Source organism: Gopherus flavomarginatus, chromosome 8 (assembly GCF_025201925.1).
Source record: "Gopherus flavomarginatus isolate rGopFla2 chromosome 8, rGopFla2.mat.asm, whole genome shotgun sequence".
In the NCBI taxonomy this organism is placed as follows: Eukaryota; Metazoa; Chordata; order Testudines; family Testudinidae; genus Gopherus; species Gopherus flavomarginatus.
In genome coordinates this window covers 82,922,012-82,934,885 of record NC_066624.1, presented here as the reverse complement: position 1 = coordinate 82,934,885, position 12,874 = coordinate 82,922,012, and the positions used below count along the sequence as shown (strand labels likewise).

Genomic DNA, 12,874 nt, shown 5'->3' with positions numbered 1-12,874 from the left:
AGCCATCTATCTGGGATTGTGTGGAGTTGAAGGAGGAGGGCTTATTTTACAGATTACAAGTTTGGGAATTTACTGAGGTTCAACTTTCAGGTTAGCGGCTCATTGAAACTTGTAGGTTACCTGAGATCCTGGTATGTGTAATTCTTAAATGAGCCATTTAAGTTATTTAGCCTGGTACACAAGGATTTATGGTAGCACTTCAATTTTATGCATGTGCTTTAATTTAGAAGTGATCAGACTTTTGAACCTAGGCAGAGTGCTTTCAAATTATGAAAGCAATTAACTTTGACTCCTATCTTCTTGCTTTTTATAACAGATCTTAAGTAAAGTTATATGTGTGCAGTCAAAATATATGTTCCTTTTCAACATCATCATAAGACAGAACTTTCACATTTCATGTCAATTCAGTATTACGAAAACATCAGTGACTGATGGATTAGTCTGTAATTCAAAATTTAATACTTGTAAAAACTATCCTTTCAATGGAAGCAAGACAAAAATGCGTATCTTGACATCAGAGTTAACTTTCTTGTCATCTTAGTAAGATTCAAAGTAGCCAACAGCACACGCAACTTGCATGTACTATAACAAACCCATCATCACCTAGGATTTTTTGGTTTTTATTATACTGCATGCTTTGGTCACTCAGAATTTCACTGACAGTAGAGAGAAATGTAATCATCATGCTCCAAAAGCACAGGTTCCTGCCACATGAGCTGAAGAAAATCTGGGTTAGCCGGGAGCTGTGCAGCTCCTGTCACAGTTGAGTATCAGAGGGGTAGCTGTGTTAGTCTGGATCTGTAAAAAGCGACAAGGAGTCCTGTGGCACCTTGTAGACTAACAGAAGTATTGGAGCATGAGCTTTCGTGGGTGAATACCCACTTCGTCAGATGCATGCGGGTATGTCACAGTTGAGCTGTTCTGATTCCCTCTAGTAGAGGGCAGAGAGACACAAGCACACCAGGCAGTTTCTAAAAAGTTAGCCAAACGCTTAGCTGATGTAAATTGGCTTCAATGGAGCTATGCCAGTTTATACCAGCTAAGAATCTGGCCCAAAGTATCTGGGTAAATGTGTACTTCCCCATGTGGGTGCATGTAATATGTATATACAAGAGGCTGAATAATTTTTAAGATCAGTGCTACAGTGTTTGCAAGTAACAGCAGCTGTATATCTGGAACCTGGAGAATTTAAGTGAGGAAACTTGTTAAAACGGCGTGCTAGAGATAAGAACTTTTGGGTCTTATATATGAAAATATCATTTATGTGGCACCAGCACTAACGGATAAATTGCCAAAGGTCTGGACTTCCATTTAGATGTTTATCTGAATTATTTCAACTTTCAAGGTTTCATCCACCTTGTTAATACTGGAGCTGGTTGATTAATATTAATCAAATAATGTTCCCAATTTTTTCCCAGATAATGCTGGCTTTTATTTTTTTATGTAAATTATTTGATGAATATTTAGAAAATGACTATGTCAAACTGTGGTTAGCTCCCTCCCTCCCTGCAGCAGTCTCCTCATTTCCTCCTCCCTGGAGTCTTGTTCCAGGGTCCAGCAGTTCTGCCAACCTCTCTGGGTCTGGATACCTCTCCTTTTGAATGTCTTCCCAACTCCCGCCCATCCCCCATGTAAAACTTCTCACTCTAACTCTCCTTACCCAACACCCCTTTGTCTAACTCAGGGTTTCTCAAACAGGGGTTGTCGCTTGTGCAGGTGTCATAAACAGATAAGTAAGAGTTAATAGAACAAAAGTGCTTCATATCTCTTTTGCCTGGAAAGGGTTAACAAGAACAGTGAGCCTGGCTGTCACCTGACCATAGGACCAATCAGAGGACAGGATATTTTCAAATCTTGAGGGAGGGAAGTTTTTGTGTGTGCTGTTAGTTTTTGGTTGTTGTTCACTCTGGGGGCTCAGAGGGACCAGATGTGCAACCAGGTTTCTCTCCAATCTCCCTGATACAGGTTCTTATAGATTCAAAATAGTGAGTACTAGGTAGATAAAGCGAGTTAGGCTTATGCTTGTTTTCTTTATTTGCAAATGTGTATTTGGCTGGAAGGAATTCAAATTTATATTTTGCTGAAAGGATTTTAATTTGTACTTGAATACTTAGGCTGGTAGGGTATTCCCAGTGTCTATAGCTGAAAGACCCTGTAACGTATTCCATCTTAAATTTACAAAGATAATTTTTACCTTTGTTCCTTCTTTAATTAAAAGTTTTTCTTGTTTAAGAACCTGATTTTTTTTTATTCTGGTGTGAGACCCCAGGGGACAGGGTCTGGATTCACCAGGGAATTGGTGGGGAGAAAGGAGAGAAGGGGGAGAGAGAGGCTAATTTCTCTCTGTGTTAGGATTACTGTCTCTCTCAGGGAGAATATGGGAGGGGAGGATAGAAGGAGAGGGGAAGGTGCATTTTCCTCTCTGTTTTAAGATTCAAGGAGTTTGAATCACAGTGATCTTCCAGGGTAACCCAGGGAGGGGAAGCCTGGGAGAGGCAATGGTGAGGGAAAAGGTTTACTTTCCTTGTGTTAAGATCCAGAGGGTCTGGGTCTTTGGAGTCCCTGGGCAAGGTTTTGGGGGGACCAGAGTGTACCAGGCACTGGAATTCCTGGTTGGTGGCAGCGCTACAGGTTCTAAGCTGGTAATTGAACTTAGAGGAATTCATGCTGGTACCCCATCTTTTGGATGCTAAGGTTCAGGGTGGGGAATTATACCATGACAGCAGGGAAGGCCCCTGGTGGGCCGGTTTGTTTATCTGCCCCGTCCGCAGGTCCGTTAGAACGCAGCTCCCACTGGCTGCGGATTGCTGTTCTGTGCCAATGGGAGCTGCTGGAAGTGGCACGGGCCGAGGGACTTACTGAGCTTGATTGAAAAGAAAGTAGGGGTGGGGAGTGTGCAACGGAGTGCCAGACCTGCTTGTTCTTGCCATAGAATTCTCCAAAGTTTGACTGGGGGCTGGTGCTGGCGAATTCAGGGGAAGTTATGTATATATGTACATTTCAGAATATTTTGTCCTGGTTTCTAATGGAATCACTCACCACCCCTCGACTTCATAAGTCTGCCTGAGTCATGCAGTGATAAAAGCACATAACTGTGTCTTTTTTACTCTATCCTGGAGATAACGCTTACCAAGTTTGTTCTGTTACACTGTGTAAATTACTGTTACAGCTGGCTCAGTGACTGGACTCTGACCAATTTTAAGAGAAGCAATAGATAACTGTGGGGGTGGGAATAATTATGTGCATTTTTATGATCTTTTAATGCATCTAAATAACTTAATAGAACTTTGAAAACTCAGTGAAATGGATCCTTCTAGTAGATGAACTTGATTAGTTTTTCAATGTTTTAGAATACCCTTCCAAGCACTATGAAGGCCAAAAATATATATATCTACTTTCAAGGGTGTTCAAGATGCTCCCGGGCCATTCTCAGCCAGTTTTATTTGTGATTTCATAAGTTGGCCAGGCACAATGGTGTTTCAGAAAGAAATCATATCATGTTCCCCATATCCTTCTGTTTCTAGACATCAGCGTTCTTAGATCTGTGCTAATCTGCACGTGTGGCTTCAATGTACATTGTCATTACATGAACAGTATCAAGTGAACATGATTATAGTAGAAGGGACAGCACATTTGAGTGACTAAAGCAAAGAAGAGAGCATCTAGGTGTTCTGGCTTCTCTTCTCAGCTCTGCCATTGATTTCCCATGTGATACTGGGCAAGTCACTTAACCAACTTGTGCTTCATTTTCCCCTTTTGTAAAAAGAGAATAGCAGTACTTACTAGATGCTTGTGTCACAGCTTTACGTTCCTCTAATCAAAGACCATGTTCTATCTTAATGTTCATTAATATTCTGTGTGGTGTAGTATACAGTGTACAGAACCTAGGGGCATATGATTCCCCCCTTCACATGGTGATCTGATGAGCAAAACTGCTGGCAACCTGCAGCCTGTGGGTTTCTCCTAGAGATGCCTGGATAATTCAGTGATGGAGGCCATTTTATTTCCCAGATGGATAGAAGCAAAACTCTTTGAAAACCATTGAGCATCTATCTCATGGCTTCCATACAAAGTGGAAAGAATCCTGCTTCTCCATCACTACATCTCTATCCCCACAGGGACCATACCGTGCCACCTGAGCAGTGTGCAGCTGTCTGGGTGGAGCAGCTGAGGGAACAACTGCTCTGGCATGTTGTCCTTTTGGCAGCATGATTTATAAGTCCATGCCTGTGCCTTTAACACCAGGGACAGGGTATGGCAATGAGAAGTGGAGTTGTGAGGAAGCTAAACCATGGAAGCACAGAAATAGAGATACTCATACTTTTAGTCACCCAGCAGGCGTAAGGGAGCACATATGGGAAAGAGCCCATGGTGGTTTTCCATGAGAAATGGCACCCCACCCCTTTATTCCACTCTTCTGTTGGTCTTGCTCCACAGGCAATGAGGTGCATAGGAAGTCCTAGGATCCATGGTTCTCTGGAAGTGAGCCCTGCCTTTTCATGAGAAGGACATGGGCCCTTGATACAGAGCTGTAAAGATCTGGATTCTTCCCAAGTTTCATGAAACAACATAATCACAGTTAAACTTGGGGGGTGCATGATTGGAGTTGTCTTCTCAAAGATTCTGTCAGATCGAGATAGCTTCTATTTTTCAATTTTTAAGACAATTACTAAAATACCTGGAACTTTTAATGTTTTCTCTGTGATTTCCCAGGCAGCATGTCCTAAGGAGAGTATTTTGTACCTTGGTATTGCAGGATGCTTTGCCAGCCAATCCGGTGAGCCTTGCATTCTTTTCCACAGACAGACTGATGTTGTGTAGGTTTATGACAAAGCAATATAACCCCTCTAAACTTTGAAATAAATGACTGAAATATGAGTCTCTAGACTGAGAGGCTATTTTTTAATACACAAAGAGATTTATTGTTGTAATTTTTAAGGCTGAAAATGCCCATAGGCTACAGCCCTGCTGAAATGCAGTAGTCTAAGTGCATGTAAGCCCTTTCCCCAGCATTGTCAAGTGTGAGAATCCACTTCTTGAGTCTTGCTTTGCATTTGGGATTTGACTCCACTACACTCTGAGAGATGCCACAACAATACAGTGATGGCAGGTGGCCCTCTAATTACCTATCTGGATAGAAATGAAACTCTTTGAAATCATTGAGCATCTCATGGTTTCTGCCTGAAACTGCTACTCTGCCCAGGCTGGCTCAAAAATGGGAGCAGCATCTGGGGTGTATAATCCATATTGACAGCTGGTATGTCTTCACTGTGCACCCACTTGGAGCAAGAAATGAAAAAGAAAGAGGAAAGGAAAGAGAATAAAAAACTTGGTAGAAAGAAGAGATACAATAAACCCCATAAGGAGGAGTTTCACTCCATAGAGAAGAGATGGGGGTAGGGGAAAATTAGTTGTAATAAAAGCCAGGAAGTAGATGGCAAAAAGACTGAAAATGAAGTAGTTCCTTATTGCAGAATATTAGCCATGTATTTGAAGGGTGTGTGTGTGCATGTGTGCACACGTTCATGAGCACACAGGCAACTATCTATGTCTGTATAGCTTTGCTGCAGCCTCCCCCTCTAATTCGGGTGGTTGGGCTTACTATAGGGTGGCTGGGTGGTATTTAGTGCCCTAAGATACAGAGGAGGTCAGACTAGATGATATGGAGATATCTTCTGGCCTTAAACTCATGAATTTGCCCCATGCTCTCTGTTCTACTGACTTATAAAGCAGCTCACTAAAAAAATACAATGGCTGGCCTGATAGGTGATATGGTTATTAGCCTGTGCAGCTTGTTACCATCGGTCACCTGATCTCTCTTCAAAAAAGCAAGACAGTTGGTGCAGATCTGAAGTAAAGAAGTGGGAAACCTCATAGTGCAGAAGCCTTTGGTGAGCTGCCAAGAGTGACCCTGGCAGGAGTAGCTATGATGGTGCTTGCCATCTCTGTGGAAAATCACTGCTTTTGCAATACAGGGTGAGTCTTCTGGGGCTGGACAGAGGAACAGTGTGGCACTTGGATGGGAAAGCCATAATCCAGTGTCCCCAGTTGTGGGAGTGGGAGACAATGGACCATGAGCTCTTATTGTAAGCAGTGAGTCCTGCTAGGGCATCGTTGCTTTAAACCAAATCCTGTGCTAAAGTATGCCAGGCCATGCTTGTCACTCACAGACACGCCATATATGAAACTACAAAACTTCCCCCTCAGGCCAATTCATCCCCTTTGCACCTGAGTAAGTCTGAGTAGTGAAGCTTACTGCAGAGAGATCGGTAGAAAGGTGAAGAACTCCTCCTTCCAAGCCTTAGAGCCTCAGCAAAACTGCTACTGCACCTCCATGGCAACTGATGGCAGCTGAGTCTGCATAGTGGCAAATCCATTGGCCCGGTCTCTGCTCCTCCTGAGGTCAAGCCCCCAGCCCTTCTGCATGAGGATGCAGGAGAAATCCTGAGTGTACAGGATCCTATCCATCATGAGTGCAATCACACTGCTTCTGCTCCACGGGAGGGTCTACAATCACACAGGGGCCAGGGCAGTATTTTGCTTTAATTGAATTTTTGGTGGAGTTAGTTGCCTTTAAATAAAAGTCCGTATCACTAACTGCTGCCTGGCTGGCATTCTGTTCTCTGCGACTTTAGTTTTAATGTAGCTCTGCTAATCTGATGGGAAGTATCTTTCAGAATCAATGCCTGTGGTAGATATTTTCAATTTTCTCGAAACTGGATGATTGCTCCACTAATTGTAAAAGTTCGGATACCTTGCTATGTGCCTAATTGAGCAATAGCCCAGACACTGAGTGGCAGGGGGAGCAGGAAGACTTGGGTTATTTATTTTAACACCATCATTCTCCAGATCAGCATCCTCAGTTCAGGCCGAGGCCAAGCTGTCAGCACATGAGAACTCTGATTATTTTCTTAAACTTGGCCTTATCAGAGATTTTTGATTTGGTTTTACTTAGGTTCTCTTGGACTGCAATGCCAGTAACACATTTCATATATTCAGAATGCAGTACATTTTGCATTCACTTACTCATATTTTTCCAACTTGTCTATTAGCCTTGGCAAGGAGATATCGTTTTCCTGGTATCTAGGGCTGTGTGAAATATGCCACTCAAACAGAAAAGTATTTGCTGGAAGGCCTGATTCAAGTGTGACCTGCCTTTGTGACTGCAGTGAGTTCTGCCTAAGTAAAGAGTAAAATTGAGTGCGGACATCAGGATTTGTCTCAGAATACGAATGATTGTGTTGTTGAAGACATATCATGGAATATAAACAGCACATGTGGTCAATGTTATAAGGATTTATTCCAAGGTCAACATCATTTCCTGGCCCATAGTGATACTTTAATTCTGTTATGTTTTGAGCTAAGAGCATAGCATTTTGTAACACAGAAATATAGGTTTGCCTTCTTGTTGCTCTCACCTTTAACCTTAATTCCCTCAGCCATTTTTGCAATGTGTGAAGATAACCCAAAAGATTTATAACTGGTTTCAAGTTGGTGACAAAAATATCTGTAACCTAAGTTTACTAGTTGGACATTAATTTGTCTTCACCCTTTTTCCAAGCATTCAACTCCTTTTTTACTATATAAGTACTACTCAGCTACTTGAATCTGACAATCTTGCCATAAAATTCCTCTCCTACAGTAAACTGTTAAGAACTGTTTCAGGCCTATTTTAGAATCCTTAATATTATCTTCTCTTCAAGTGGTTTGTATAAAATTCGCTTATTCGAAAGATTAAACCGATGGATCATCATTTAGAAATAGTTTGCATTGTTTTCCATCCTGAATCCTACTTTCCCTCTCCTCCCATCCCTCCAAAAATGCTTTGAAACATGGGAGTCATTTTCATCCTGATGAGTATGTGCAATTTCCAATCAAGTGAATGGGAATTTTCCATGTGCATCAAGGGAAGGATACGCTATACTCTATAGCAGTGGTTCTCAAAATGCGGGAAGGGCGTCCAGCACCTGGCCCGCACTGCTTCCCACAGCCCCCATTGGCCTGGAGCGGCGAACCGCGGACAGTGGGATCTGCGATCGGCTGAACCTGCGGATGCAGCAGGTAAACAAACCGGCCCGGCCTGCCGGGGCTTTCTCTGAACAAGCGGCGGCCCAACTTTGAGAACCACTGCTCAGAGTATATACTAAAACTACAGCACAGGCGAGGACATGAACTTTTCCCATTCATTCTAAGGGGATGTTATTTTGAATGTTGCAATGGGGAATGCCAGGTCTCAAATATTGGGGGGCACTGCCCTTGAAATATGAGAGGTCATTTCCTCAGTCTCCTATCTTTGTCCTTTCCGTTCTCCTCCTCCTCCTCTGTCAACATCCCTTTCCCTTCCTACTCATTATCCCTTTTCTCTTTCTGCTCCCATCTCTTTCCTCATCAGTGTCTGTAGTCCCTCCTCTCCCACCCTGTACTACCCCTTCACTAACTCCTTGCACCTTCTTTGCCTTTCCATTTCAAAAAGGAATTATTTGGGGGTGGGGGAATCCTGTGGCCGATGCTATACAGGTCAGACTAAATGATTACAACCGTCCCTTCTCTCCTTCCCCGGAATCTGTGAATCTTTCACGTCTTCCACTTGCTCTCTTTCCTGTCTCTCAGCTGTTAGCAAGGGATTGCTCACTCCTGATAGGTGCACCCTCCATTCAGTCTCTAACACTGGGATGGAAATAACAGAGAGAAGAACTGACATGGGGTTGGGGCTAAACTAGTAGTGCTCCCACTATGAGACTGTCTTGCAAAGGTTAAAAAATCCAGCCAGGCCTTTATTTTGCTTCTAAATGGTATATAAAGTTTAGGAGGGAGTATGTGGAGGTGGGAGAGGAGTGTCTCTGCTTCCTCACCCCCATTAGAAATTGTTATCTAATATAGAAGTTTCGAGTGGAAAACTAGGGATTGTCTATACCAGTGCTTCTCAAAGCCGGTCCGCCGCTTATTCAGAGAAAGCCCCTGGCGATCTAGGCCAGTTTGTTTACCTGCTGCATCTGCAGGTTCAACTGATTGCGGCTCCCACTGGCTGAAGTTTGCCACTCCAGGCCAATGGGGGCTGCAGGATGGGCTACCAGCACATCTCCCGTGTTACTTCCTGCAGCCCCCATTGGCCTGCAGCGGCGAACCTCAGCCAGTGGGAGCCGCGATCAGCTGAACCTGCGGATGCGGCAGGTAAACAAACTGGCCCAGACCGCCAGGGGCTTTCCCTGAATAAACAGCAGACAGGCTTTGAGAAGCACTGGTTTATACTCAAACTGGAAGTGAAATAACTAGATCAGTTGTAATTCACAGTTTCACACCATTAGTTATTCTTGGTTAAATCTATCTGTGGACATTTATTTCAAAGTAAGATGATCATATTATGATTTAATCTGAATAAAAGTCAATTTGCGTTAAATCATAATAGAACACTTTTAATCAGAAATCCATGGATTTGCACCAAAATAATGAAAAGTGTAAATGACAAGTGATTTAGTTACTTTGGTTTTAGTTTGTGTGTTGACAAGCCCCAACTGAAATGATGACATCACAACAGCTGAGTGAATCAAAGCTGAGCAATTGAATGGGGAAAGAATTTTAAGTCAGACCATTCAATTTTTTTGATTTGTTTGTATCTATTTAACTTTAATGACTACAAGAAGGGAAGTCTTTGTTAGAGATTCAGTATCCCTGACCTTTCAAGTAAGATGTGAGGGACCAAGCCCTAAAAGTAAGTCTAGTATCTAACCCTATATTTTACAAATAAATATTTTGAAAGCTTGCCCAAGGTTGCTTCAGGGAGAGATGGGACTAAACCCCATATATCTAATGTGGCACAGCTGAAACCTTAATGGCAACTCAGCAGCTGAAAGGTTTGGTATTAGATAATGGTAGAAAGCTGAGGCTTCTAAAACTATAGTCAAGACAAGGCTGTTTGTACTTTACCTTGTGTTAAACTGATAGTTATCTCCTGGGGGGAGCCCTAGTAATACTTTACATGTCTTGACTAGATTCTTAGAAGGTGTTAGTTTTAGCTGGTTGGAAAATGGATTATTTTTTCCTACTGAAAATTTAACTTTTCATCAAAAAAAGAAAATCAAATATTTTTGGCCCAAAACAGGAAACTTTAACTAAAAACTTCTGGAAAAAAATTCAGCTTTCAGCAAAAAATAATAATAAAAAAATTGGTGGTCTTGGTTTTCAAATAAAAAAATCAACATTTCTCAGAAAGCAGACATTTTCCATAAAGTTATATTTATTCAAAAATCCGGTTTACCATTGAAAAAGAGTTTTACAGCACATTTTCAACTCTAGCCCTATTGATAGTTTGTGTTAGCTACTGTAGTCTAACCATTAGCTGCCACACCTTTAAATCCTAGTCAAGATAAAACCTATGAGATCACTATTAAGTGTTACAGTAGAGAGCGCGTGAGATGAAGCTGGCATACATATTGTTTTTCAGTATCTGTTGGAGGTGGAAGTGAAGAATGCTTTATGGAATGTTGGGGTGTGCTGTCCACATCATTGCAGGCATAGTGAAAGTAGCAAGAAATGATGGGGACTTTTCTCTTGACATCTCATTTTCATGGTTCCAAGGGTTTGTGTGAATGGGGTGTGTCTGGATATGAACATAACTGTCCAATCAAACCAGGATGGGTTTGTACTACTGAAAATATAGACTTCCAAACTGCTGCTTCTAACTCTCTTTTTAGGGCTAACAGGTATATTATTTCCATCAATGTGCAGCTTAACCAGGCTTTTTTCAATTAATTTTTAGTTGGAAATGCTCTATCTAGCAGAAAGAGCAGTGAGAGCTCCCTGCAGATTTTTTCCTTTTTTTTGGTCAACTTTTTTCTCCCTGAAAATGAAGCTTTGTCCTGTTCAACAATAGTTAAGCTGTTCTGGCCCCATGGTAACATGAGACAGAACTTGCTGACAATATTGACATATTCTCAGTAGACTCTTTGCTTCTATTTCTCATTAAGCATTCAGCCCACGCCAGAGGAGTTCAGCATGCAATAGCAGTTTACACTTACTATGCACTGCAAGACTCTGGGGATTTGATTTTTTTTTTTCCTACCTAGACTTCTTCATAGATATTTAGACAGTTTGGCAAATGTCAGGTGGGTGTTTACTTTTGAACTTAGGTTCTGGGGTTATTTTATATTCCTTTCAGACTCAAGCTCCATGGAATTATACAAATGTGCATATTGAGTTTAAACAATGTTGAGTTTATAATCTAGATATTCAAGGGTTACAGACAGGCTGTATGACTTGGAAACCAAATATTTGTTGCTACGTACTTCAGCAAACCAAAACCAAATGTTGTTTGGCTTGAATCTACTCATGCGGTACAATCAAGCTATGTGATTCTTTGAGTATTGGAAACTGTTTCTCGCAGGGAATGATGGGGCCATGTTCAGGGTAACAGGAAAACCTTTGGAGCTCTCTACTTTCTAAGTTAGGCAAGTACATTATTCAGGTAGCATCTACTGCCTCATCATGTAGCTCCCGTATTCCCAAAGGATCATTTCTGCATTTTAGTTTAGAGCTTTCTCAGAGAAGTTAATCACCATCTCATTCCTCATTAAAATCATTTATTTTTTCCAGCACTTGCACCACCAAGAGATCTAAGGAAGACAACAGAACCTGCTCTTCCTGTGGATGCTGCCCATAAATAAAGCTCTGTGCTGTCTCCACTCTTTCACAGCCCATGCACACAGCTTTGTGGCAGGCACAGAAATTGTGGGGGGTTTATTAAGTATCTTGAAGCTGCAGAGATTAACTGGAGGAGAAAGAAGGGGGAGGAATTCCCTAGAGCTGGACTAAAAAAGAAGTTTCAAGTAATTACCTCTTAAACCCAATGACGATGTTAGAGTTTAATGATTACTAATAATCTTCTGAAGCCCCATATACTGCCCATATGAATGTCTGTAAAGAAGTGAACATGAAGGAGATCTTCACTTTGTGATGTAAACCATGTATGTGAATACTGCATGTGTAAGGTACTCTTTGTATTGTGGACTGCCTGCCTGGTTCAACTTAGACTGACGTCTGAATGCACAGACTTTCCTTTGGTTATGGACCAACATAGTACAATGTTGTCTGCTCTATGCTGTGCCAGATAAACAGGAAGAATTTTAGATTAAAAAACCATACAAACAGTCCTATCCTGTGTCCAAGGGAGGCAACCTAGTACTGATCACCAGCATGTGAATGGCTGGTGCATTTGTTGGTAAACATATACACCTCTACCCCGATAGAACGCGACCCGATATAACACAAATTCGGATATAACACGGTAAAGCAGCAGGGAGCCCCGGGCTCTTTAAAGCGCCACCTGGCCCCACTGCTTTACTGCATTATATCCAAATTCGTGTGGAGCCCCGGGCCCTTTAAATCACCAGGGCTCCGGCAGCCAGGCTTTGGCGGTGATTTAAAAGGCCTGAGGCTCTGGCCACTGCGAAGAGCCCCAGGCCCTTTAAATCCCCACCAGAGCCCCGCTGCCAGAGCTCTGGTGGTAATTTAAAGGGACAAGAGCTCCCCACAGCAGCTAGAGCACCGGGCCCTTTAAATCCTTGCCGGGGCTCTGGCAGCCAGGCTCGGGTGGTGATTTAAAGGGCCAGAGGCTGTGGGGAGCACCGGACCCTTTAAATCCCTGCCCCAGCCCCACTGCCAGAACTCCAGCGGTGATTTAAAGGGCCCGGGGCTCCCCACAGCGGCTGGAGCACTCGCCCCTTTAAATCACTGCCGGGGAAGCTGATCCAGTTCGGCACAGCGTACCGGCCCGAACTGGATATAACGTGGTCTCACTATAAGGCGGTGAGATTTTTTAGCTCCTGAGGACCGTGTTATATTGGGGTAGAGGTGTAGTTTGCTGCCCTCATAGTGTGGG

At 42.6% G+C, this 12,874-nt stretch overlaps 1 protein-coding gene across 1 annotated transcript in view; it reads left to right on the top strand.

Annotated features, from left to right (window-relative positions):
* SLC9A9 (solute carrier family 9 member A9) overlaps positions 1-12,874 on the top strand; it is a 364,826-nt gene that overhangs the window by 28,239 nt on the left and 323,713 nt on the right. The gene's annotated exons all lie outside the window — the stretch shown is intronic.